The sequence below is a fragment of the Apodemus sylvaticus genome, chromosome 21 (genome assembly GCF_947179515.1).
Source record: "Apodemus sylvaticus chromosome 21, mApoSyl1.1, whole genome shotgun sequence".
NCBI lineage: Eukaryota > Metazoa > Chordata > Mammalia > Rodentia > Muridae > Apodemus > Apodemus sylvaticus.
Window position 1 is genome coordinate 50622605 of NC_067492.1, and position 27340 is coordinate 50649944.

Consider the following 27340-nt stretch of genomic DNA (forward strand, 5'->3'; position numbering starts at 1 on the left):
GGCACAGAGAGAGGAAGACAGGAACAAAGGAAGGAATGGAGGAACAGAAAGACAGAGGAGAAAATGGATAGCATTGGAGTAGGGAGACTAGATGCAAAGAACAATCTAACTTCTAAAATTATTCCTGATATGGAGTCATGGGATATTTTTAAAAAATACATTCTTCTCTCATACTTCATTGGAAGAAGGAGAATGGGGAAATAGAAGAAAACCAGGTCCAGCCAGTCAATACAGCATTGGCTTGTTTTTGTTTTTGTTTTTAGCCAATTCAGATATTCTATCGTAAATGTCTTGATCCTCGTTGAGATCATCTCCCGGAACTCTTGGGGTCTGAGGATATTCCAGAGATCTCAGGAGTCTTCAGCATGACAAAGTGAAAAAAAAATTGGATATACATTTTTTTCTTTCTTGAGAATACCTTCATAAATAATTTTCTTATAATGCCCACTTGGGATGTTGCAAGCATTGTCCCTGCTTCAGAAAACAATATTTCATTGACAAGTAACTGCATTCAAACTCTACCACAGACACATGAATCTGATGATTTAATTGTTTCCTTAATCAATTATTATACAGCTTTTAAAATCCCCTGCCATATAGAAAATATGCTTTGAGAAGATAAAGTTCCAGAGACATGAACCTGGGTTTAAAAACAAATGTAATAGTAGTAGTAAGTAGTCTTGCTATTCAATGAGCAGCAGAGAAACAAGGGCTTAAATGCCAAGACCCTGGATTGAGTGAACTTCCAGGCTACAGATCACAGGGGAAGTAGAAACACCCAATTCTGTTTGACTGTCAGGTGGAGGGCCTGGATTCCTTGATCCTATAAGGGCAACCCTGACAGTCTACCTTAGGGAGAGCCAGAGTGGGCAGCTTTAGATTTTCCAGGAAAGGGTACCTTTATGATTCATCTTTTTCTTCTCAAATATAAATCTCCTTTGGCTTTCAGAATCAACACTTTATCCAAATTAAAATTCCAGGAAAAACAAAATAAGGTAGATGATATCTAGCACTTTTTTGGCCACTGCCTGGTAACCACACACAGATGGGTAGGAGCAAGGTACTGAAGCTTAGAGCTGTGGGGGTTGACTAGCAGATGTGACTTTGCAGAGAGGTGTAGAGAGCCTTATTGGGGTGCCAGGCCACCTGGCAGGAACTTGACATTGACCAAGGTGAAGTTCCTCTTGCCTAATGCAGTTCTAGACTGTGGACAATTTACCTAATAAAATTCGCCATCCCAATTTGCTGTCATACCCTAGCTGATCTCAGCATCAGGCCTACGCTGATTCAGTCTAGACCATATCCCTTTTGCACTCCTGCAACAGCAGCCTTCAAAAAATGACATTTATAGCACTAACATTAATGTTCTATGTTGCTTTCCGTGCCGGATACATAACATTTTTTGTTCCCATGGAACTACACCCAAGACAGCATCCCTCAGTTGGTCTCTCCTTTTCCAAGTCCCAAGTTCAGGCACCAGTCTGTAACTTCGAGCAGTTACATCAAACAGGTTACCTGGAAGGAAAGCTGGGGATGAAATAGGATGGGCCTTCGAGAAGAAAATGAGACCAAGACAACAGCTGCTGTTCAAAGTCTCAAGGATTAATGGAGGACTCAGAATTTTAAAGTTTCAGGCAAGACCCCTCCCCAAATTCCAGGGTGTGTTCAGGGGAACTGGTCTGACTGTTCACTGGGTGTTGGCTCCACTGCTCAGGTGGTGGGCGGGTCACCTGCTTAACTCAGGAATTTGTAGATTTGAAGGAACAATGAACTTCACCTTGGTCTGAGTGTTCCACCCTAGGTGGACTAGGTTATGGCTAACACAGGAATTTCAGCTCAAAGGCTGGGAGAGGAACTGACCACTAGTATCCCATTGAATAGATTCTAATTGTCCAGTCTGGGGATCCTTAAGGAACCTCTGCTGCATGCCAGGCTTGGGCTAATCTATGGTGTATCCAGGGGCTTGGTTTTGATTTTCATCTTTTCTCTTCCTAAAAGTGTTTTTGAAATGCTAGGGAGAGAGTCTAGGGACAAACAAACAACAAACATCCCTCAAATCTCCCAAACAACAACAATAAAACTTGCATGGGGTGGGGAGGGGGGAGTGGATAAAAATCCCACCTTCTTTCCTCCCTCCCCCTCCCTCCATCCCTCCCTTTCCTTCCTTCTCTCCCCTTCTTTCCCTCCCTCCCCTTCCTTCCCTCCCTTCCCCTTTCCTTCCCTCCCTCCCTCCTTCCTTTCCTCCATCCCCCTCCCTCCCCTTTCTTCCCTCTCTTCCCCTCCCTCCCCCTCCCTCTCCCTCCCTCCCTCTCCCTTCCCTTTCTCCCCTCTTCCTTTCCTCCACCCCTTCCCTCTCTCCCCTTTCTCCCTCCCCTCTTCCTTTCCTCCACCCCTTCCCTCCCTCCCCCTTTCTCCCTCCCCTCTTCCTTTCCTCCACCCCCTCCTTCCTTCTCCCTCCTCCCTCCCCCTCCCTTTCCTCCGTCCCTCCTCCCTCTCCCTCCTCCCTCCCTGCCCCCTCCCTCCCCCCCTCTGTCCCTTCCCTCCTCCCTCCCTGCCCCCTCTGTCCTCCCTCCCTGTCCCTTCCCTCCTCCCTTCCTCCCTCCTCCCTCTCCCCTCCCTCCATCTCTTCCTTAAACTGAGTATTGAAGCCAGGGGCTGTACATGCGAAGCATATAGCCCACCCTAGCTCCAATCTTCTGGAATCTTCCCATGCTGCTTCTTAACTGTGCAAATAGGTCCATCTCTGTTACCATCCTCTTCCTCACACTCTAGGTTTTATACTGTTCTCTCATCCCTTTATCCCAAAGCCCTGAAATCTTTCAATGTGCCGGATGCTGGGCAGAAGGTAAGTGGAAAGTCAAGACCAAGCTATCAAGTCTTTCCTCCTTGAGATGTAAAATAAAAGGTGTGGTGTTGTAACTGCATTCTTTGTTAGAAATGAACAAATCTAGTTCTAAATGGGAAGGTGTGTCCAACGTTGGAACAAAGCGCCGGGTTGGTGGTAGGTTGGCAGCTGCAGAGCCCCCTTTGAGCTTCCTCTGCTATAGACAATCCCGCGGCTATGTGCATCAGCTGGAATTTGAAAGTCAAGCAAGCGCTAAGGAAAAAAAGAATTTTCAAAGAGAATCAAACAACCACAACAGGATAAATAATTCTGAATCATAAATGGGAACGCTTTCACTGGCGGAGACTCAAAGGTATGTTCAGGAGAATTAATCCCTGAAAAAATGTATTCTCCAACATCAGAAAAAAAACAAAACAAAACAAAAAAAAAACAAAAACAAAAACAAAACAAACAAACAAAAAAAAAAAAACCACAAGGCTTTCCTTTCCTGTTCTCCAAAATTTTAGGAGAGTGGTGGGGGTTGACTGGAGGATGAACTTGGTCTGTATAGGTCCAGAGTTTCCTCATTAATGCATTAACTTCCCGGCAGTCGTTAGACAGCACATCCGTCCTTGTCTTCTATCACCTTTAGAAGCCTAATGTCACTGAATAACAAATCATATTCTATTTAATTTTGAACCACTGCAAGAGGCAAACACTGGGAGAGCACGTTCCTCTCACTCTGAAATTTTGACTTTATATCCCACAGAGGCAAGCCAACTGCTTCCAACAATCTCCAACCCCACCCCCACTTTAAAAAAAATACAAAACAACTTTGTGTCCAAACACTTTAAAGTCATCTAGTTCACACTGTACACAAAGAAGATGGTCGTCACGGCAATTAATAGTCACAGTCTTTTTCCCCTGGTACTCTGAGATCCAAGTGCCCTTTGCAGTCATGATGATAAGTGAAGAAAAGGTGCGTTCTTCCTACACAGCTCTTGCCATGAGTCCAGCAACTGGCCTGGTGTTTCTCATGACCATATGTAAAATGATAACTTCACTGACCTCTCAGTGTGAGGCTGTTGAGGGCAGGAGTGTCCTGAGAGGTTAACTCGGCTAAGATCTCTGCTGCCCAGGGGCTGCAGATCTGAAGTTACAGCCTTCCTCCTGTCAAGACTTTGCAAATTAATAGCTGTCACTCTAGGGGATTAGGCTGAAATACATTTAAATAGAAAATCAATACCAGTGGGTGAGCCAGCAGGAGAAGATTTTTTTAAACAAGATTGGAAGGGGGGTGGGGAAATGCCCCTTTAAGAAGTCCTGGCAGTGTTGTGGCACTTAAGATTCAATCTCTGGGACAAAGGGGGAGAAGGAAGGAGGTAAAGAAGGAAGGGGAAGAAAGGAGGAGGGACATACGGAAATCTCCAAAGAGCAGCCATTGGCCTCAGTAGGTCACTGCAGTTGGGTAAGATCCAACCCTATCCAGTTATTTACCCTCAGTTGTCTAGAACTTGAAGTTGCAACATAAGAAGAGGTAAGTGGAGAGCAGCGGAAGAACACCATCCAGGTCCTGTGGGTTCCTGCAGATCTGCCCTTGAAGCCACCTCAGAGTGCCTTGTCCCTCTTACCAGCTCCACTCCCCTGACCACATTCCCTTCATCTGCCCCTTACCTGTTCCTCTTCAGACCCCATGATGGGCATGCACAAGATAAGGAGGTAGGAGGAAAGAAACAGTGTGTACGTCCCCAGCAATGGCTGGGCTGCCTCTCCTGCCCACAGTTCCCTACATTCCGGGTCACCCCAGCACTGGCTCCCACAGCAGCCTCTGGTGAAGTGTTTCTCAAAGTGTGAGTTGTGACCAATTGGAAAACACAGATGTTGGTAGTAAAGTTCACAACAGTAGCAAAATTACGGTTATAAAGTAGCAACGAAAAATAAGAGTCACCAAAGCACAAAGAACTATAATAAAGGGCCCCAGTGTTAGCAAGGTTGCGAACCACTGCTTTAGTGTCAATATTCAGATTTTCAAACGTACTTTGTCATTTTGCCCATCTCAGACGTGATATTTACTCTGGTGAGAGTTTCTTCTTTATCCACTGGCTTCAATCCATTCAAAGAAGCACTCTAAGAGGGAAGTCCTCAAGCCCCACCTCCCCCAAAGTTCAATAACAGTATAAACTTCTCAAAGTACTATGTTGAATAGAGTAGGGCTTTCCTATAACCATTCGGGCAGGAGGATTATAGAATATTCACGCCCAACCTGGTCTACTCAGCAAATTCCAGACCAGCCAGGGCTACATAGTAAGACCTTGTGTCACAAAACAAGCAAACAAAACAAAATAAAGCCTGTGTGTGCTTGGTCTCCAGAGGCTTCTGGCCTGTTCTTGGCGTTATTATATAATAAAGCTTTCTTTATAAGATTGTTTTTTGACTGGCTATTTGACATTAGCAGAGTCAGGGCCAAACATATTTACCTTCACAGTTTTGCACCATTCATCTCTAGAAGAAGTGTGTGTCTAGTTTGGACTACTAGGCATTGTGGAGAGAGCCAGGAAGTACAAAGCTGTGTTCTCCTTCTGCCCATCCATAAATGTCGAGAGTCGGGCTGGCAAGCAGAGAGTGCTGCCCTTCGCAGCAGCTAAGCCTGTGGTCTCTGCTCCAGGCCAGGTTTCTGGAGGCACCGGACCTCCCTAGGGAACGAAGCCTAGAACTATGGTTGAGCATAAGTGCCTCACTGTCCCCTTTCCCTGAAGCCCTTTTGGAGCGCTTCCATTCCCAGGCCGGGCTGAGGCCTGCTTCCTGCTCTGTCAACATGGCAGCTGTCTCCTCAGGCTTCCCTGTCCAGCAGTAAATAGGTGCATTGTGAGGAAAGGCCTGAGCTGAGGCTGCTCCTCCTGCTGCAGGTGGCCAGCAGGTGGGAGGCTGTCAGGTTTGAGCTGTGCTGAGGCATAGCTTAGCTGCTGATTCGTTCCCCCTTGTCTCCCTGATCTCTGCCTCATTTTTACAGACAGAGGAATGTCAGCTGTACCAAAAAAACCCACAAAGATTTCCCTCCACACACTCAGGGTTGGTAAACTCTTTCCTGCACCAGGAGGGGAGTGAAAGTGGAATCCAAATGATAATTGGCTAGGGTTTGTTTACGTGTTTGTTTCCATCTAGCTGCTTAGTTCTTTCTCTTTTTTAGGGAAGGGATGTTTTCAGGAGTCGATTTGAAAGTCAGCTCTTAAAAAAAAAAATTAAGGGGCCAGAGAGAAGCAGTTCAGAGCTGGTACTCCTCCTGCAGAGAACTTAGGTTCAGGGCCCCACACTTTTGTAGCACCTTATGACCATGTGAAACCCCAGTTCCAAGGGATCCACAATCACCAGGCACACATACACAGAATGCACATACATACACATACATACATGCAGTCAAAGCACTTATACATGTAAGACAAAGATAAACAAGTAGTATGTATTTTAAAGATGTTTGACTAGTGTATCATCATGCTGGCCATGAGGTGCTTAGTGAATTTTTACTACAGCACTCTGTCTCCTCTCACAGATGTATAAGGAAACATGGGTTAAGGCCTCAGATAGGAACTAAAGACTAAAGCCCCCTCAGTCTGGCTGAATGCACAACCTGTGCTACTGGTCCCGAGGTGGCAGGCACACTCTCTGAGCTGCCCAAGCCGCACAGCACAACAGAAAGCACAACCGAAGATGCTTTGACTGCCAGCACGGGCTTCTCTTCTAGTTCCTCTATATACATTTCAAAAATATGGATTATTGATTGTGTGTGTGTTTGTGTGTGTGTGTGTGTGTGTGTGTGCTCGAGAGTGTGTCTGTGTGTGTGACCTGTAGGTATATGTAAGCATGGAAACTTAAAAACCTCAAAGCCCATCCTGCTTCCAGCAAGGTCATACCTTCTAAGTCTTTACATATGCCAAACTGGGAGCCAAGTATTCAAGTGCCAGAGACGACGACAGACGACCTGTCATTCAAACCATCACCGTGGAGATTAAAGATTGCAGAGGTCTCAGTGTGGTTTTTAAACTTTTAACAGTCTTCATTTTCTGTCCACTTCATAGTTGCCTCCCCTCTCTGGGGGTGACCAGACAGTGCTCCATTCCTTTAACAGCACCTGTGTGTCACAGCTAGCAATGCAGTCCTGTGTACACAGTCAGCTGGTGGGCTACTTGTATGTCACATATAATACATGAACACACACACACACTACCTCTGAAGGAGACAGGCTCACATGTAGTGCATAGATGTGTGTGAAGGAAAAGCAAGCACAGATATAAAATAAATAAATCTAGAATAAGCAGTTTTCATATGTGAGAGAGAGAGCGCATTCAGTGTCCATCAGTGACAGCAGTCAGTGTGTTTGCCTTGCCCACTGCCGCCTTGTGTCCCCAGTGCAGACTAAAGTGCTTAGCACCGAGCTGATGCTCAAAAATCGTTGGTTGAAATAATGAAAAGGATTGAACTGCCATGCAGAATAAAGTAGCTATGTATTCAAGGCCAAGTCAGAGAATACTCCCAAGTAGCTCGAGACATCAAGGACAACGTAAAAGACCAGAGAGGGAGCCAGTAAGATTGCTTCTTGGAGGTCTCCAGCTTGAGATGGGTGTGGGAGCTTTGAGTGGCTCAACATACTCACTAGCAGACTGGCTGACTCTGGGATGCCCGCCAGAAGGCCAGTGAGCAGCCATTGCCACACACCCAGACGCTGCCTTACTGCCATCGCAGCCAGACACGGTTACAACAGCATCACCCTCCCGCCCCCTGCTCCACACAGGCTCACCCCCTCTCAAAGTTCCATGGACCTCCGTGGGCAAGGGTACTAGAAATCACTCAGCCTGAGAGCAAGAGCCAGTGCAGCCCCTTGAAAGCCTGTACAACAAAGCTCACCTCCGAGAGTCAGTCTCCACAGCGAGCCTACCTTCCTCAGCTTTTCCTGCCTTCTCCCTGCTTAGACCCATGAGGTACATATCAAAGTCTCCCGACACTTCATTGTTGAGTGTCATCCTTGCGTGGTGTGACAAATGTTATCTCTCACAAAATCAGAGGCTTGGAGGAGACATTGAGGGTTAGTCACAGTAAAATCTTCTCTATTCCAGACACTGACATTTGAAGTACTGAGATCTTTATTGCTGTAAGTCCCAGTGACAGAAATTTTATGACCTTGAGTGGTCACCTGTAGAACTGACAATGACAGTTTTTGTCATCTTGATGGAGCCTAGGATACAGCTTTTGCTTAGAAAAGTAAGCTAACTGATCTGCAATACCTTACCAAGTCCCTGAGGCATACCTCAAGAACTGGATTGGCACAGGAATAAAGACAAGTGCTTGAATATTTGTGTTCTTGAAGGTGGATGCCTTCAAAAGATTGGTGTTTAGAGTCTAAAAGCAAAGTAGTGTGAAATGGCTCAAAATGAGCAAAGTATGAAGTTTGTGGATTGCTGTTTAAAACAAAACAAAGCATTTCCTGTGTAATTTCTATCTTCAGTGTCTGCCAATGTGTTAGCACAAGGAAAGCCATTCACCTGTGTCACAAATTGGAACATTAGTAAATCTAGAAAACAGATCTGCTTAGGAACTACATTAGGATTGCGGATGGTTTCAACTAAACAGTCACCAGACTTCTTGTAGAGGCCTTTTCCTACACTTGGAAGTTCTGTTTTCTTCACTAGTACCAGTTAAGGTATATTTAGGGTTCCTGTCTATAAAAATGAGTTGTAAAATATATTGTACAGAAAAATTTGTAAGGAAACCTATACTCTATACATACATGTGTGAAATACTGTGCTATAAAAAATATAACTGAACTATGTCTAGACAAAAAACAAAATATTTATGAAACTCTTATTTGTAAAATATGTAAAAAAAAATTTACAGACTTACATTTAACCTTTGGAATACAGTAGTGGCAATTTACTAAGCAGAAGATGCAACAGGAAATAAGAGGTTCAGTGCCTTCAGGGGAGATCTCAGCGTGATAAAGACATCTGTGCACACAGCATCCCTCCACAGTGGCCAGAAATGATGAGAACAAAGGTAGAGAGCTCACAGTGCACCATGGGAGGAGAGAGCTCACAGTGCACCATGGGAGGAGAGAGCTCACAGTGCACCATGGGAGGAGAGAGCTCACAGTGCACCATGGGAGGAGAGAGCTCACAGTGCACCATGGGAGGAGAGAGCTCACAGTGCACCATGGGAGGAGAGAGCTCACTGTGCACCATGGGAGGAGAGACTTCACAGTGCACCATGGGAGGAGAGAGCTCACAGTGCACCATGGGAGGAGAGAGCTCACAGTGCACCATGGGAAGAGAGACCTCCCAGTGCATCATAAGAAGACAGCACATTCTGTGTACCAGGAATCCAGTCACAGCTTTGTCAAGAAACAGAATATTTCTTGACATGGCCTTGGGAGATAAGTAAACATTTTAATATTTTTATCTGTTGTCACTCTCCAAGGAGTTTCTGCTTCCTCTGAGCACTGGGATTACAGGCATGACCTCCCACACTGGGCTTTTAACATGATTCTGATTGTAAGAAGGAGAGAGTCCTGATTCTGTGAACAGCTACCTTTCTATCAATGGAAGATTAGAGAGGGCAGGAGCAGCAGGCTAAGCACCTCCTACTTTACTACAGGTTGCTGGGTTCTTTGCTTCCACTTAGAGGGAACCTCAGCTCAGCAGTAGCAGTTCACGTATCAGATCCATTACAAACAAAGGACAAGTTCCTTGAATAAAAACATACAGCTTTTAGCACCAGAGTCCTCTCGGTAGCATTTTAGTTCAGTGTCCAGGATTGGGCCATACAGAGTTACTCAAAGGAATTGGATTGGCCTGCCCGTTCATCATATTGGAGAGGATTCAGGGAGTCACCACAAGACATGACAGTTTGGAATTAACTAGGCAGACAGGTGTGGTTGGGCAATACCATGAGAAGCAAAATTATCAAGGGCAAGGTAGAAATTTTCAGAATAAGAAGGAGAATATGAGTTCAAATATGAAGCAGGGGAGAAATAGAAAGGGGGGATGGGAAATAGCAGTAAGAAACATCCTTTACTTGGCTCTTGGTCCAGGCCTTATGCCCTGAAATTTACATCATGTTTCATTCTCACCTGACTCTGTGTGAGATAGTTAAAGTACTTTCATTTTAAGAATGACAAAAACTGAAGCAGGTGGAGATTTAGGAGCCTACTCACGTTTATCTGTACACACCAGTAATCTGTACAACTGGATCTAGTTATGTCCCAATTCGATTCCAATATTCATATGTCAAGGGACAATGCAATCTAACTCACCAGAAACACAATATGTAGAGAAAGCCTTGAAAATTAAGGCTGGGAGACAGTTGGGCCTGTGCTGTAAAGGAATTTAATAACAATGCAAGGAATTTGGGCTTTGTTCTGTGGGCCAGAGAAGATATTGAAAATCTTTCTGGCTGAAAAAGGCCAATATTAAAATACAGAGGGAGGAGTGTCTGCCAACATTTAGGATAGACTGTGTTGGGAAAACTTGGCCAAAGAGACAACAACAAGACTCTGGGAAATTATGGAGGGCTTGAAATAAGTCAATGACTCTAGAGACTAGGGGAACAAAAGAACCCATTTCCCAGGAATCTGGCAGTTGGACCTAGGTTACTAGGATGAAGGAAAGGGGCAGTGGAAGACGACACTTGGTGCTCTGAAACCTTGGACACTGAACAAATGGTGGCATTGTTCTTGTTAGAAGAAGGCAAATGGAGGAGTTGCTTAGCTGGTACCAGGAGAGGCAGGACCTTGCCCAGAATGTCTTCAGACTGTCCTAGAAGAGAATCTTGATGTTTAGAACAAGATGAGAGAGCCAAAGAGAAAAGATAACTGCCAGAGCTGCCAATCTAGCAGCATTGCGCGGGTTAACAGTGGAACCAGCTCAATCTCCAGTTTCTTTTCCTTGCTCTCTTGGTAACTGCTCTATTGAAAAATGGAATAAAATATGCAGAGAATATTGAATTTCAATAAGACCATTTTGTTACCTGTCAATAAAAGCTTTGACTACAGAAGGAGTTTCCCACAAGGAAATCTAAGTATAGAAATCCTAAGAGTCATAAAATTAAGTTGGTGAAGAGAATAGCTATAAAAAAAAATCTCTCCTTTCAAAACAGTTGCCCTCAAAAGACCTTTTTAATAATCCCTCTTGGGCCTGGAGAGATGACTTAGTGGTCAAAAGTTCTTGTAGCTGAGTCATTGGAACCAGAGTTTGAATACCATCACTTAGGTTGTGTGGCTTGCAACCACTGTAATCCCTGCTCAAAGGGATCCGATGCTTTCTCCTATCTTCTGAGGCCACCAACACACACATGTAAACATATGTTCGTGTACATATACACACAGATGCACACAAACACATTCATAAGTAAAAGATTAGAACTCTTTTAGTTCCTTTAAATATACCTTCATTTGGAAATGCTCACCTAAAAGCAATGATATTCATGTCTATATATTAACATTTTGTGAAATAAGATCATATTTTTATTACAATTGTATTGGTCCTGATTCTCCTTGCCTGTTATGATCAGTATTAGGAAATCCACAATTTTATTATTGTGATTCCTAACTTTTAACTTAACTCATGACCCAGAAACCAATCAATGAGTTTTTGCTGATTGAACAGTATCATAGTGAAGTGATGAAGTTATTTCTACCTTGTGTTAACATGCATGTTATATGGGTTTTCCATCTCTGAGTAACAACCACAAACCCAGTAGTTTGAAATGCCCATCTATTGGCACAGAGTTCTGTATGCTAGTTCTTCATAGCACGACCGAAACGCTTCTCAGCAAAAAAGAGGCTGCTGAGTTATTGGCCTTGCTGAGTCTGACCGCTCTAGGGGAAAATTCAATTCCATGTTTCTAACTGCTGCTAGCAAAATTATCTTTTCTACAGCCTGAGGCTAAAGTCTACCCTGCTTTGCCAAAGGCTGTTCACAGCACACAGTCCTGTTCACATAGCTGTTTCTTTTTTCCCCTCGGCAGCTCACGATGTTGAGATGTTATACTTGCTTTCTTATAGGCCAGCCAGAGATATCATTTCAATGCCTTCATTTATGACTAGCCAGGGAGACATTTTGCATCTTTTTTTTTTCTTTTTTTTTTTTAATTTTTTTTATTCGATATAATTTATTTACATTTCAAATGATTTCCCCTTTTCTAGCCCCCCCCCCCCACTGACATTTTGCATCTTTGATTAGGTTATACCATCCAGATAATCGCCTCTCTCCATCAACTTATCAATAACCCTGCCATATGAACTAACACATAGCTATAAGAAAAGAAAACAAAGATCCTGGGCCTACTTAGAATTCTTCCTATCACATGGACTAGGAACTCTTTGGCAGCTACTAACGGTCACTTTTATGTGTTGCTTGTATTCTTGTTAGAAAAACTGTCTTAAATTTCTAGGAAAATTTGAACAATAGTTACCTATTCTCACAAGTAACTCTGCTGGCCTCCACTCTGCCCCTGCTTGCTGTTTCTTTTTTCCTTTGCTTCTTTATTCATCTTTCCTCTATCCCTCTCTCTATTCCTCCTCTAGTAAAGATACTGCCATTTTGTATGCACAGTGCTTGGCAATTTGGTATAATGCTACTTACCTTTCTGCAGTGCCTCCTATTCAAACTTCAAAGCTAACAAACATTACTGTGCCTCATATGGTATGTATGAGGAGAGCTAGGGTGATTATTCCATTGTACAGATGGGGATTGTCTTAGGGTTTCCATTGCTATGAAAAGATACCATGACCAAAGCAACTCTTATAAACGCAAACATTTAATTGGGACTGGCTTACAGTTTCAGAGGTTTAGTCCATTATCATCATGGTAGCAAGTATGACAGCATGCAGGCAGACATGGTACTGGAGAAGGAGTAGAGAGTTCTGCATCTTGATTCTCGAGTCAAAAGCAACCAGGAGAGACCGGCATCCTCAGGCAACTAGGAGGAAGCTCTCTTCCACAGTAGTTAGAGCTTGAGCGTAAGAGGAGACCTCCAATACCCAATACAACATTGACACACTTTCTCCAGCAAGGTCAGACCTCCTAACCTGTCACTCCCTATGGATCAAGCATATCCTTGTTAAGTCCCAAAAGAAGCAGAGGTGGATGTGGAGGTATGTGCATTTAATTACAGCACTCAGAGTCAGAGACATATGAATCTCTGAGTTCGAAGACAATCTCATCTATATAGCAAGTTCCAGGACATCCAGAGCTATGCAGAGAAACTCTGTCCTTCGAAAAAATATCAGAAGAAAAAATGAAGAGAAGGACGAGGAGAATGAAGAGAAGGAAGAACAGGAGGAAGAGGAGGCAGAGGAGAAGAAGGAGGAGAAAGTTATTGTGTCGAATGTGTTTCCCAAATCACATGGTGAACAAAGAAATTAGAAGTCTTGAATCCACTAGTGGTATGCTGTCCTCTAACTCAGCTTAAAAATTCTCAGGGGATTTTTTTTCAAAAGCCTTCTCAGTGAGGGGATTCAGAGTATCTTTCCCTTCATTAATGGTCTCTTCTGCTGTCAAGGGTGGATTAAGGAATGATAACTTCCTGAAGAAGCCATTGGTGACTTCAGGTATGACAGAGAATGGTGGGAGGGGTTCTTAACCAATTAAACTGATTTGTGTTAGACATGGCCTCCCTGTGTATCCCCGGTGACCTGAAGCCACTATGCTAAGCATGTCATCCTTAATCTTACCATGAATCTTCCTTCCTCGGCCTTTCCATTACTGGCAGTACAGGTGTGCATTGCTACATTCCTGATGTCTTTTAGATGGAAAAACTCAAGAGTTCTAAGAGAGGACAGTCTTAAGTCACCAGCCCCTGAACCAAAAGGAACCACAAATGCAAGGGTTCTCCTCTCCCCCCCTCTCCCCCCTCCCCCTTCTTCCCCTTCCCTCTCCCCCCCTTCCCCCTCCTCCCCCTTCTCCCCCTTCCTCCCTCTCCCCCCTCTCTCCCCTCTCCCCCTTCTCTCCTTCCTCCCTCTTCCCCTCCTCCTTCCTTCCTCTCCCCCTTCCCTCTCCCCCTTCCCCCTCTCCCCTTCTCCTCCTTTCTTCCTCTCCCCCCTCCCCCCCTCCCCTTTCCCCTCTCCCCCTTCCTTCCTCTCCCCCTTCCTTCCTCTCCCCCTTCCTTCCTCTCCCCCCTCCCCCTCTCCCCCTTCTCCCCCTTCCTCCCTCTCCCCCCTCTCTCCCCTCTCCCCCCTTCTCCCCTTCTTCCCTCTCCCCCCTCTACCCCCCTCTCCTCCCTCTCCCTCTCCCCCTGTCTTCCCTTCCCCCCCTCTCCCCCTTCTCCCCCCTTTCCCCCTTCTCCCCCTCTCCCCCTTCTCCCCCTCTCCCCCTTCTCCCCCATTTTGCCCCTCTCCTCCCTCTCCTCCCTCTTCCCCCTTTTCCCCCTCTCCTCCCTGTCTTCCCTCTTCCCCTTCTCCTCCTTCTCCCCCCTTTCCCCTCCCCCCTTTTCCCCCTCTCCTCCCCTTGTAGTCCGAAGCCAGGGAAACCACAATCCTGCCTTCCTTTCTCTCTCCTCAGCTACTGGCTGCTGGCATTTTTACTTACCAATCAGGATTAACTGGCGTCAGGTTCCCAGAAGCTATGTGCAGAATCCAGATCTTGGGGCCTACACTTAGCATTAAAATAAGAGCAAAAGATAAAAACTCAACACATGAGATTTCTATATAGCAAAACACTTCAATCAAAACCTTCTTTAAATATGTTTCATTACATAGTCGTGTTTAATGTATTAAAAAGACATTCAAATTACTTTCTTATAACAGCAAGTACATAATGTAGAAAGGAGAGAATGGAATGTGCTTCCAACCTGGCAAGAAAAGGAGGAGGTTTTTTTTTCTCTTTTAAGCCAGGCACTTCACATTACATAAAAAACAAATCATTAATAACACAATTTCTCTTGAACCAGACAGGAGAGACAATTCAGAATTCCTCATTCTAGAGGAATGTAATGACTAGAGTGAGTTTAAGATTACCAAATTACCATTCTACGTCTTAGAATGCACCAACATTTTAGAAAGCAAAATTTGTATGTGAGTGTGAATAATTAATTCTGAAAAAGTTAGCATTAATAATGCATTTAGAATATACATTTATGTTTAAAATAATGAAATAGAAACCAAAGACTCATTTTAAAGAATAAATTCTAAAGAATAATGCATATAAAGATATGTGCATTTTTTACTAGATGTATGCATTTATGTGTGTATCTCTATGTATATATGCATGTCTACACACACACACACACACACACACACACATACCTAGGTATGCCCAGACCACAAAGTTCACCAATAAAACAGCAAATTTGGTAGAGTTCTGAAGATCCTAACCCCTTCCTCTGAACCAGTGTGCCTGCTATGGCTTTAAGAGACAGTGCTGGGTTTAGATGAGCCTCTGTATGCTACGACTTTCACCAAATGGTTCTGGCATGTCACCAAACAGAGGTTTGGATGGCATAAAAACATGCCTGTGCCACATCTACATTTCCAAGCCTCAGTCCTCTCTCAACAAAGTTTTGCAAACTATAAACTATCCTACACCTACACATAATATAACTGACAACCTACAGCTAATCACCATTTTTCTCCTGGTGTATAAAACTCTAAATGAAATATGAAACACCCTGGGTGATAATCTAATAATTCTGTGGATGATTTGTTTATGGAAAATAATAGATTCAATATCTAAATACTTAAGAAGAAGTGTTTTTATTAAATTTCACTTACGTGTGTTTTGCCAAAGTAAGCATGCTGTGTTTCACACAGGGTTTCAGGCTCTGCTTCATGATCACCACCACATTACAGTTAAAAGTCAGCAGAAATATAGGTAGTGGTTTTCCAACGTCCTGGATTTAAGCGTTTAAGACTCATTACATCTTCAGGCTGGTGATATAATTCAGTGGTTGAGCATTTGCCAAGTTTGTGAAACGCCCTGGTATTTATCAGCAACACCTCCATCAAATCAAATAAATACAGTGCAGATAACAAGAGTTTACCTCATGAAGGTGCACACCCATAATAATCACACTTACTGAGCAAGTTATTTATATTTGAAATGCATAGAAAGATATAAAGAATGGGACTAGAGAGAAGGCTCAATCTCTAAGAGTCCTTACTACTCATATGCAGACCTGACTTGAGTTCTCCACATCCATATCAGATGTCTTACAACAGTCCATTACTCCATCTCCAGAGGATCACTCTTCTGATCTGTAAGAATACATGCACTAACGCTCACACACACACATGCATGGGCACACACACAGACACACATACACACACACACTCACACACATGCATGCACTCATATACATACACACATATATGTACATACACACACATATATACACGCTATCACACACACATGCACACATATGCACTCATAAATAGACTCACACTCACTCACACATGCACATACACATTCATACACTCATATACAAGACATTCATATACTCACACACATATACACGCATATAAACATGTTCACATATAAACACATATACACATGCTCACATGCATAATATGCATATAAACATGTTCACATATAAACACATATACACATGCTCACACAAATATACATATATGAACACAAACATAAAATTAAACACACATATACACACTCATGCATATATACACTCTCATGCACACTCTGGCACACACTTAAATATTTTTTTAGATTTATTTATTTTATGTGCATTGTTGTATACTATCCCTGGTACCCAGGAAGCTCAAAAGGAGACATTGGATTCTCTGGAGCTGGAGGCAAAAGTGGTTGTGCCTCATCATATTAGTTATAGAAATGGAACAAACTGCTAAGCCTCTTTCCAGCCCCATACAACATAATTCGAAAATAAATCTTAAAAAAGGAAAAATCTCCAGGAAAAATATCTCTAATAAATTATAAATTGTATGCAGTGATTTGAATAAAGTGGTTCCTATACGCTCATGTATTTGACTCAAAGTTGGTAGACTATTAGGAAAGAGTAGTAGATACGGTCATAATAGAGTAGGTGTGTCCCTGTTGGAGGAGATGTGCTACCAAGGGTGGACTTTGAGCTTTCAAAAGCCCTTGCCAAGCCCAGGGGCTCTCTGCCTCCTGCCTGTATACCAGGATGTAGCCCTCAGCTACTTCCCCAGCATTGTGCCTGCTGCCATGCTACCCACCATGATGAGAACAGACTAACACTCTGAAACTGTACACACGGTCCCAATTAAATGCTTTATTTTAAAAGAGTTGCCTTGGTTCTGGTATCTCTTCACAGAAACAGAACAGTGACTAAGATACCAAGCATCCTCTAAATATCTGACAAAGAAAACCAACTGAAAGTTCTACAACTAGATATTTGAAATGAACCAGCCAATGTTTTATTGCACCCAGATTAATACTTAGAAAATAAACACAACACTTATCTAAGTAACATACTTCAAAAAGCACCTACAGTTCTTTTCTTTTTCTTTTTCATCTTCAATGATCAGTTCTCTAAATTAAAAGAAAAAACAAGTCTCAGAATAACTTAGAAAGACAGAAATATCCAAAACATTTAATGTATAAAAGGAGTTTTTTCTAATTGGAGTGGGATCAAGAGTTCAAGGCCAAGCAGGTTTATATATTTCAAAACCTCTTCCCCTGTCATATGCTGACATGCCTAGGAGCTTATTTGAGATGAAATCACACAAGCTAACATTGAAAAAATAGAAATAAGCTTCCCAAAGTCCGCTGGCCTCCAAGACTCTGAGAAATGCATATTTGAAGTATAGCAGACAAGTCTATTAATCCACTAGCATGGCTACCATGCGGAAGCCTGGCTGTGAATGACAGCAGATATGAAGAGGAACTGGGAGGCTCCTGTTGCCGTGGGAACATAGATATGTAACTACTTCATATGATTCATTAAAAGGTAAGCATGCCCTGCTATGTCCCAGGACTGTAAGCTTGGGAAGTATGTCTACACAGGGACTTGTGCATGACTGCTCATAGTGTTCCAAGACCACTCTCCCTGGGGAAGCTCTAGGCAGTGTCTTTTCTCCTTCTAAAGTTTCAGTGAGAAACCTAAGTCCAGTTCCACCGAAGTTCTTACTGCAAAACTGATGAGATTATTGCATTTACTCATAGGATCTGGATAAGGAGTCACTAACAGGAGTGTGGAGGACCCGAAGCAACCACAATTAAAAAGCCATATAGGTAGAACTCACTTATTCCACTCCTCCACAGTCTGTGTGCTCCAGTGACGCTGCCACAGGCCCCCACACTAAACCCCACAAGGCCATATTCAACTAGGGCAAAGCTCTGTACAGCTGGTTAGAAGGAGTGCCACAATAGTCAGGTGAGGTGCCTACCCTGTGTCTCTCCTATAGGAGAAAACAACAGAATTGATGAAGCCCAGCTACGAGGCCCTGCAAGCCTCCAGAGCTGTTCTCATGACAACTGCAGTTGTTCTGCTCAGAGGGTGGTGCTGTACACTGCTGAGTCTTTTTCTAACAGTCACAGCCTCAGTCAACCTGGAGATCCACCAACAGGAGAGAGAATAAACCATGATGTAGCTTAAACACTTCTCAGCAGCAATAAGCGGTACACAGATAGAGTAGCGCCAGTGAACCTCAAAGACATCATACTAAATGCAAGAATGTCAAAGAACTTAAAATATGGGGCTGCAGAGATGGCTTGGTGGTTAAGGGCACTTGTAGATGTTCCAGAGGACTTGGGCTCAATTTCCAGCACCCACATGGCAGCTCACAATCATCTGTAATTCCAGTTCCAAGGGATCTGATGCCCTCTCCTGATGTCTACAGGCACCAGCCATACATGCAGTATTCAGATGCACACCCGGGCAGATAACACTTATACACATAAAATGAATCCAAAAGAAAAATCTCTAAAAAAATATATATTAATCTACAATCTTGGAAGGTGGTTCACTTTTGCCTGGAGCCAAGAACCGGGTAGGAGGGATTAGGAATCATGAAAAGACTGGGAACTTTGTTCTGTATTTTGAACATAGCAGTGACCACATAGATCCTGTCAGAAACAATTAGGTTTGCAAGGCTTAACAGCAAGTGCTGAAGGTAAGATATAGTTCAATAGAATTGATTTCTTGAAAAATTCATGTCTTCTAACAGGATATTTAAAATATTTTCAAAAACAGCAATTTTCATCTTCTTCAAGAAGCATTGCCCTCATGGAAAACATTTCCCATCCAAATATTTTGATCCTTTGAAGAGATCATGGAGTATGTGCTTTGAGGCAGCTCTTGGTTCCCTAGACAGTGAGGCTGGGAATTTCTGAGATGATTTCTCTTAACAAGTTCCTGCAGCATTCCAGGACCAAGCAGAGTCACTGATAAGAGATCTCGAGAACCACACTATTACTGCAGTGCGCCCTGGCACTGGCCCTGCTCCGTGGAAGCAGGAATGATTCCCCTGGAGAAAACCAGAATGTTGTGGCTGGGAGGGACTTCCAGAAATATCTAGCATGGCGGTTTGCAAACTCTGCCTTTTCTTTTTGCAGTTTCAAAATGATTGTATCACACACAGAAGCCAAGTGTACAAAGCATGTGCCGACTCAGCTCCTTTGGTTTAAGAGGGATGGGAAAAACTACAGCCATTTCCACTGACTTTAAAATCACCTCAACAATGACCCCGAGGCACCTCCAAGTAATCTCCAAGGTATCTGGATCCAGTTACAAATCACTACTTATGTTCAGAAGGGGTGTGTGGCCTTTTTCTTTCATTCTTTAGTGAGACGGTATCATTACACCGTAGAACCTGTGCACTGAAGCATCCCTCCTGGAGGTGCTCTCTTGCCCATAACACCCACAGAGCTACTCCATCAGCCTAGTCAAGGCATAGCATTGCACATACATCTGAAGTGGAAACTTGTAGTTTCTTTGGAAAGTCAGTTTTGTGTTGCGTGTAGTTTTTGCTCTAAGCTCCAGGAATGGGCTGTGCTACCAGCCCCTGACCCTGCTTCCCTTAAATACACAGATAAAACACACACACACACACACACACACACACACAACTTGCCTTCTTGGTATGATTGCTGGGTGCTACTATCTCTCGCCTGCACCTCCACCTGCCCTAAACTTTAGTGGCTCAGAAACATCCAGCTCATGCTAAACACCCATGACCATCCCCCTATAGGAGTAGCCAGAGACAACTGCTCCTCCCTTAGACCTTCTATAGCTGCTTGGCTTTTTTCTCTCCAAAACATGGTGAACACTCCTCTTCTCCTATGTTTATCCACTTACCTCCTGGGACTGCCTCTTCCTTCTACCTAGCAATTGGCCCATTGCTTCTTTACTGACAGATCAAGAACCAATTGGAGAACAGAACCACCTACAGTTATGTCAAATGATGTTTTGCTGGGGCACACAAGTGGAAAGATGTTTTGCTAAGGTCTGAAAGAATTTAAAGAATTTGAAAGAATGTTTCCTGAAGCAGACACAGGTGAAAGGATCTTCTGCTATAGCATAAAAGGACATGTGATATTTAGGAAGAATATAAATATGACCCTATAGAAGTGGGACCTCAAGCTATGCTCCACCTCACTATTCTTCACTGATAACACACATGTATTAGTTTACCTTACTTGGCTTTGCTGAACTTTGCTAGTGGTGACTTAATAGAGAGAAACTCACCAAAGAACTTCTGTGAGGTTCCTGTGGTTTCTTACCACTTTGGCAGACCCAGGTGGGTGGTGAGCCTTGTGGTTTCTTATGGATTGAGCTGCAGTTGCTAATTCATGTGTGGTGCCTGCCAAGTGGACTGGTCTACAGCTGCTGATTTTGGTGTCTTGCTAGATATCCTGACAACAAAGTCTGTAATCGCCCCCAAAGAACCATTTCTAAACACGTCTACTTCCCCCATGTCCTAATAACTTTTCTTTTCTACTACCTTTGGTGGGTGGTGAGCTAGAGGAGAGGTTGAACCCTTATTAAAGTAGACTGCAAAAATTTATGCATACACATGTTTCCTTCTCAATGAGACCTACCTGTATTACATATTGCACCAAAATGTTCCCCTCAGCAGCATTCTTGGTGGCCCTTCACCTTCCTCTGTCACCTTCTATGTACCTAATTGGTCATGCTTATTGCTTATTATACCTCTGTCCTTATAAGAAGTGGGATTTATTTGTTTATCACAGTATACAAAGATCTTAGAATACCATCAGATACCATGCTGACATATGATATCTGTCTTAGGATTTCTATTGCTGTACAGATACATTATATCCAAGGCATCACTTCTAATAAAGGAAAATGTTTAATTAGGACTGGGTTACAGGTTCAAAAGTTTGTTATCATCTTGGCAAGAAGCATGCTGGCATGTAGGCAGACATGACGCTGGAGAAGGAGCTGAGAGTTCTCCATCTTTATTGATAAGAGTTCTGCTATCTTTATCCAGAGATAGCAGAAGGAGACTGACTTGAACATCTGAGACCTCAAAGCCCACCCTCACAGTAATACAATTCTTCCAACAAAGCCACACCTCCTGAAAGTGCCACTCCCTATAAGCCAAGAATTCACACGCAGGAGTCTATTAGGCCAGTCCTACTCAAACCACCATAGTATATGTTGGCAAAATGTGTTTCTAAGCTCATGAGACTTAAATGCCTGAGAATTTCAGCTCTCTTGATTCCTTATCTTGTACATTTACCTTTTTCTAGTTTCCTGACTCTCTCTCTCTCTCTCTCTCTCTCTCTCTCTCTCTCTCTCTCTCTCTTTCTTCTTCTCTCTCTCTCTCTCTCTCTCTCTCTCTCTCTCTCTCTCTCTTTCTTCTTTCTCTCTCTCTCTCTCTCTCTTTCTTCTCTCTCTCTCTCTCTCTCTCTCTCTCTCTCTCTCTCTCTGTGTGTGTGTGTGTGTGTGCATGCGCGCACGCGCACCATAATACATACATGAAGATCAGAGAACAACTTTTGTGGAGTTATTTTTGTCTTTCCACCTTTACAGAGGTTCTGAAAACACAATTTAACTTGTCAGACATGTGCAACAAGTGCCTTCACCCACTGAGTAATCTTGCCTTCCCCAACTGTAAATGATTTTACACAACAAAATCAATTAAGAAACTTCATTCTTTTTCCTCTTCTCACAAAAAGGCATAAAAAATTAGTTTCCTGCAGGTGAAACTCTTGTTCTCTAGACCATGTCTCATTAAACGTTTAAAATTGGGCAAAGTCACATTATCAGCTTTATAGGCTGTATGAATACAATGTGTATATTCAAATTATGTGCACCAGCCTATGTGTGTGTTAACCAACTTTCTGTTGCTATAGCAAAAGCCCGGGATCACTAGCTTATAGGAAGAAAAGCTTTACTTGGAACGCTCAAGGTTCTGGGAGTTCCAGCCCCTGCTCTATTGGCTAAATTGACTTAAACATATGGCTAGGCCCTCACAGTAGAGGAAGTTTCTCACCTCGTAGCACAAAAAAAACAGGGAGAAAGAGTGATATTCCACTATCCCCTTCAGGGGCTATGGTCTCTGGACACAAGGGCCCTTAGAGACACATATTCAAACCATGGTATTGTGCATCAGGTGTCATTAGGCTTACCTGTCCTCCAAGGCTCCTCGGTCTCCCAATTACCTTCCCCACTGTGAGCTTCCCATCACACCTACCATTTTGCTACCCATCCTTTCCTTCTGATACTGCCCTTCACCTTATCATGCACAGAAGCCAGTCCCCCACCACAGGCCCTTGATATCTAACCCTTGTCCATGCTCAGGGGAAAAGCTGGAGGAAAGAAGCTTTCGTCTTATAAAATCCCCTTACTCTAACGAACAGTTGTAGGGCTGGTGGGGGGAGACTCAGTGGATGAAGCACTTGTTGCACAAGCATGCAGGATCCTCAGAAATCACACACACACACACACACACACACACACACACAGAGAGAGAGAGAGAGAGAGAGAGAGAGAGAGAGAGAGAGAGAGAGAGAGAGAGATGCACTTAAAATCATAAAAAATACATAAAACAAAGCAAACACATGTTGCAAGCAAACAAGAATGTCTCACACGGTCACAAGGTCTCACGGGGACATTTAAACATGCCCTGGAGGGAGGGCTCCATTCCACATTTCATCCAACAAGTCCTGCAGGAGCCTCTGTGTGCTGGGAGTCTGAGCCACAAAGCTGCCCACCCATGGGGACCTTGATTTCTCCATGAAAGCAACAGACACCGTCCTGCTGTAGAGAAAGAATAAGGGCCGTTGTCACTTATGCCTGCCAAGCTGTCTCCCTCGGATATCTCCCTAGCCAAAGGCTTCCATCTCGGAATCTTTGTTCTGATGTTAACAACTTCTGAGACCTACTCTGAACATCCTATATCAGATTCCCTAAATGGCTCTGACGAAGTATTTAAGAGCATTTGCTGCTCTTCCATAGGACTCGATTTTAGTCCACAGCACCCATGTTGGGCAGTTCATAATGACCTGTAAGTCCAGCCCCAGTGCCTCCATGGGCATTTCAGTACACATGCACATATAGATGAAAAATAAATATTTTTATGAAAATAAACCCTTCTCACATTTTCTACAATCCCCAACTTGTGGGACTGGAACTATGGTCTCTTCTTGTTCTAAACCAATATCCAATACCATTTATTAACTTTAACATTTGTTCATTGTTTTCTTGACTCTTTAACCAAAATAAAAATTGTAAGCAGCATACAATCAGAGATATTTTGTTGTTGCTGTTCATTAATAAATTCCAAGTATGCAGACTATATCTCCCAGCGAGGAGGTCTTTGAATTCCCTGAATTGTGAACCAGCGGACACAGTCTCATTCAGTCAGGTTACCTCGTGTTTTCTATCACATACAGAGAATCCCCATGAGCTGGTTGACCTTACTAAATTAAATATAAGAAAGACACTGGACTCCTTGGGGAGTTAAATGAGATCATGTAACTAAAGCATTGACTAACACTAGCACCATAACAACTGTGAACTCCTTTAGGAGTGACAGGTTTGTTCAGGATATATTTCTAGCTCTGTCTTCTGAGTTCTGCGATTTCAGAGTGTATTACCATTGTAACCTTACGGACCCAGGTTTTATGTGCCGACTTGGTATTCCTTGTCTGTAAGAACGTCCTCTCATTCCCAGACTCAGCAATCACATCGTCCACTTTATCTTCCTTTCAAGGGAGATAATTCCCAATGTATGACTGTCTTCATGTATCTTTAGTAAAAACAGTAGCTGCTGTTCTCTCTCATTCAATGCACAGACAAGCCTTGGATCCAGACCTGCTTTGGAAAGTCTGTTGCTGATGCCTGTCCTGTCCTTAAAAAAAAAAAAAAAAAAGAACATTTTTGAAACAAGATTCAAAATGTTACCTTAGCATTCTCACAAACCTAAGCTTCGCATAGATAATGGGAGACCAGCTTCCTGCAGGGTAATTATTGACCCTCAAAGGAATTCAGATGACTAGAATTATGTACAAGACACTCAGTGCTTTACAAAATACCAGTGAAATCGAGTGTAGTTAAGATATATAAGTGGAAAATCACATATATGCTAAATGAATACAGAACTATGAACTATAATGGTTAATTTTTATCGTCAGTCTTACTAGGGTTAGAACCCCTTGGGAGACACAGCTGTCTAGGTGTGTCTGTAAAGTGAAGTTACCTAAAAAAGAAAGGCCTACCCTTGAATGTGGGTGGCAGTTCCTGAAGGAATTCTGGCCAGCTCAAACATGACAAGCACTTTTCCCTATTCCCTCATCCTTGCTACAAACCCTCAGATGATGTCCCTGAAGTGAGCCCCCAAGGTCTATTTCCTTATTTACCCAAGAAGCTGACTAGCAAGTCCAACAATCAAAACCCTCTTTAGCTAAACCTAATTAGCATGCCCAATAAAAATGTAGCAACCTTAGGGTCCCCAATGGAGCAGCTAGAGAAAGGACCCAAGGAGCTGAAGAAGTTTGCAGCCCTGCAGGAGGAACAACAATATGTACCAACCAGTAACCCCAGAGCTCCCAGGGACTAAACCACCAACCAAATAGTTCACATGGAGGGACCCATGGCTCCAGCTACATATTTAGCAGAAGATGACCATTTCAGACATCAATGAGAGGAGAGACCATTGGTGCTGTAAACGCTTGATTACCCAAAATAAGGAAATGCAAGTCAGGAAATTGGGGGGAGGGGGAGAATCCACAGGGGCGGAAGGGAAATGGGATAGGGGATTTTCAGAGGGGTACAGTGGAAAGGGGATATCATTTGAAATGTAAATAAAGCAAACAAATAAATAAAGCAAAAAAAAATAACATCCTAACATGGGGGTTCCCCCCTTTACCTTTATAAAGCACTATTTTCCTGTAGGACACATCTGTCTCCTCTCTATCCAGAGACAGTCTTTTGTCCCCTTCCGGGATAAATACCTCTCCCCATCCTCCCATTTTCCCTTCTCCTTCTTCCTCATCCTCCATCTCCTGTCTTTGCCTCTTATTCCCTTCCCTCTGTCCCCTTGGGGGGAAAAATCTTCTTTGTGCTGAGAACATGGTCTTGGGGTCCTGAGTGGCTACTTTCCCTCATGGGTACTGAACACAGAATTAATGATACAAAAGATAAACTGAGCTGAGCACTACTTCTCATCGCTGTGGTTCCCGACTCCAGATGCAACGTGACCACTGCCTCATTGCTATGCCATCCCAGCTATATTCACTGTTACCACTACCCAATGCATAGGCACTGTGACCAACAAAAATATCATTCTATAATATCATTCTGTAAGAACGAGCTCTCCAGCGAGTTTGGAGGTAGTTGTGTGGTGGGGGTGGGAACTTTCAAGTGCTCCTCTTAGACAAGACTCCAATTTAAGATAACCTCACCAAACAGATACAACTTATGGCAAAATAAGCCAGATGCATTTAAGGAATCCAGAATTGGAAGGTCACTGTAAGGGGCTGAACCAGGAACCAAAATGCTTTTAGGACTCCAGGAAGTCTTATTTTTATCTGTCTCTCAGAAGCTCTCTGCTTCTTTCTCCATGACTCTCTGCTTTCTTTACCTCTTCTGCTGCTGATCATTGCTATCTCAGAGTTGCCTAGTTTGTATTGCACCCTGATTTCCAGCCTCTGCAGACACTAACAACAATACTTCTCAATCCAAATTTCAGCCTCCTATGGCCCAGTCTACTATGCCTAACCTGGGAGAGAGGCACGGTGTGACAGTTGTAAATTAGGGGCGATCAGAATTTTTATAAGCACAAAATTCTTCAAAGATGTTCTGCTCTCCAGACCCATCCCAAACTTGCAGGGCTTTGAGATGCTTCTGAGGTCTTGTCTTATAACCTCTCACTTCACCACAGGGTGGAAATGCAACAGCTCTCAAGTCTAGTTAAGATTTCTTTGCAACTTTAATTTTTCAAGCCTTATTTTTAATGATGGTTCTTAAAAGCTTTAACCTCCCTTGTAGCCCACCACGCATCGGAGGTAGTAGAAAAGAAAGGATTCGGGGGTGGGAGGCAGGGGAGTGGACCTGTTTAGAAAGGTTCTTTGGAGCAGCTCCTTCTGTGTTGTTTGGAAATTGCCAGTTAGTTCATCGGTCAGCAGCAGCAGCTCGATCCACTCACAAACACTTCACAGATACACCAGCAGCCTAGTTCGGCAGAGTTAGGGCAGCAAACAAACCAGCGGCTGTGGCACTACCTAACAGAGACAGCCAGGCCTCAGCCTCAGCTTGAGTCCACAGGAGGGATCAGGGGGAATGGCATGAGAAGTTCTTGGCGGTGCCTCTCTCAACAGAGTGAATATCAGCCAAGATGCAAAACCTGCATGCGAGCACTGCACAGCGAGCTCTATAAGCAAGCCTTGCTCAGCCCCCACCACTGTCCATCGAGTCCTTTTTATACTCTCTCCAAACATCACGTGTCCTCCACGGGTCTTACCTCGGCACATAAGTCTGTCTCAGCTGACATCATCTGACAATCAGTCTGGGTTCTCAGAAGTTGTAAGAAGCCATAGCACACCACCAGAAGTTTCTTGGTGTGTTTCTTTCTATAGAGTTCCAACAAATGGAGCTCAACTATACAATGTAAGGTAGACCAATACATGTATGTTGTTAGCAAAAAAATCCTTCATCACATGTGCTTTCATATGCTTTCTTTAGCACAACATTTTTTCTCCTGTGGCTGTTTTAGCCAAATGTTCTTTCACAAGTCTGCCTTAGTCTTTCAGCCGTGTCCACTTCAACTAAACGTTCCTTCATATGTTTTCCCCAGCAAAACACCATCCAACACTACTGACTTTCAAAAAACCCTTAAGTTTCCAATTCATTTCTTCTTCCCAGTTCTTCACTATGGCTGCCCCAAACCTAGCAGGGTCTCCATCTCCTGAGCCTTTTCTCTTCACATTGACATAGAAGAAGGTTGGGATTATCCCTTTTCTCTAGCTCAGTGGTTCTCAACCTTCCTAATGTTTCAGCCCTTTAGTACAACCTCATGTGTTTACCCCAACCATAAAATGATTTTCATTGCCACTTCACTATAACTGTGAT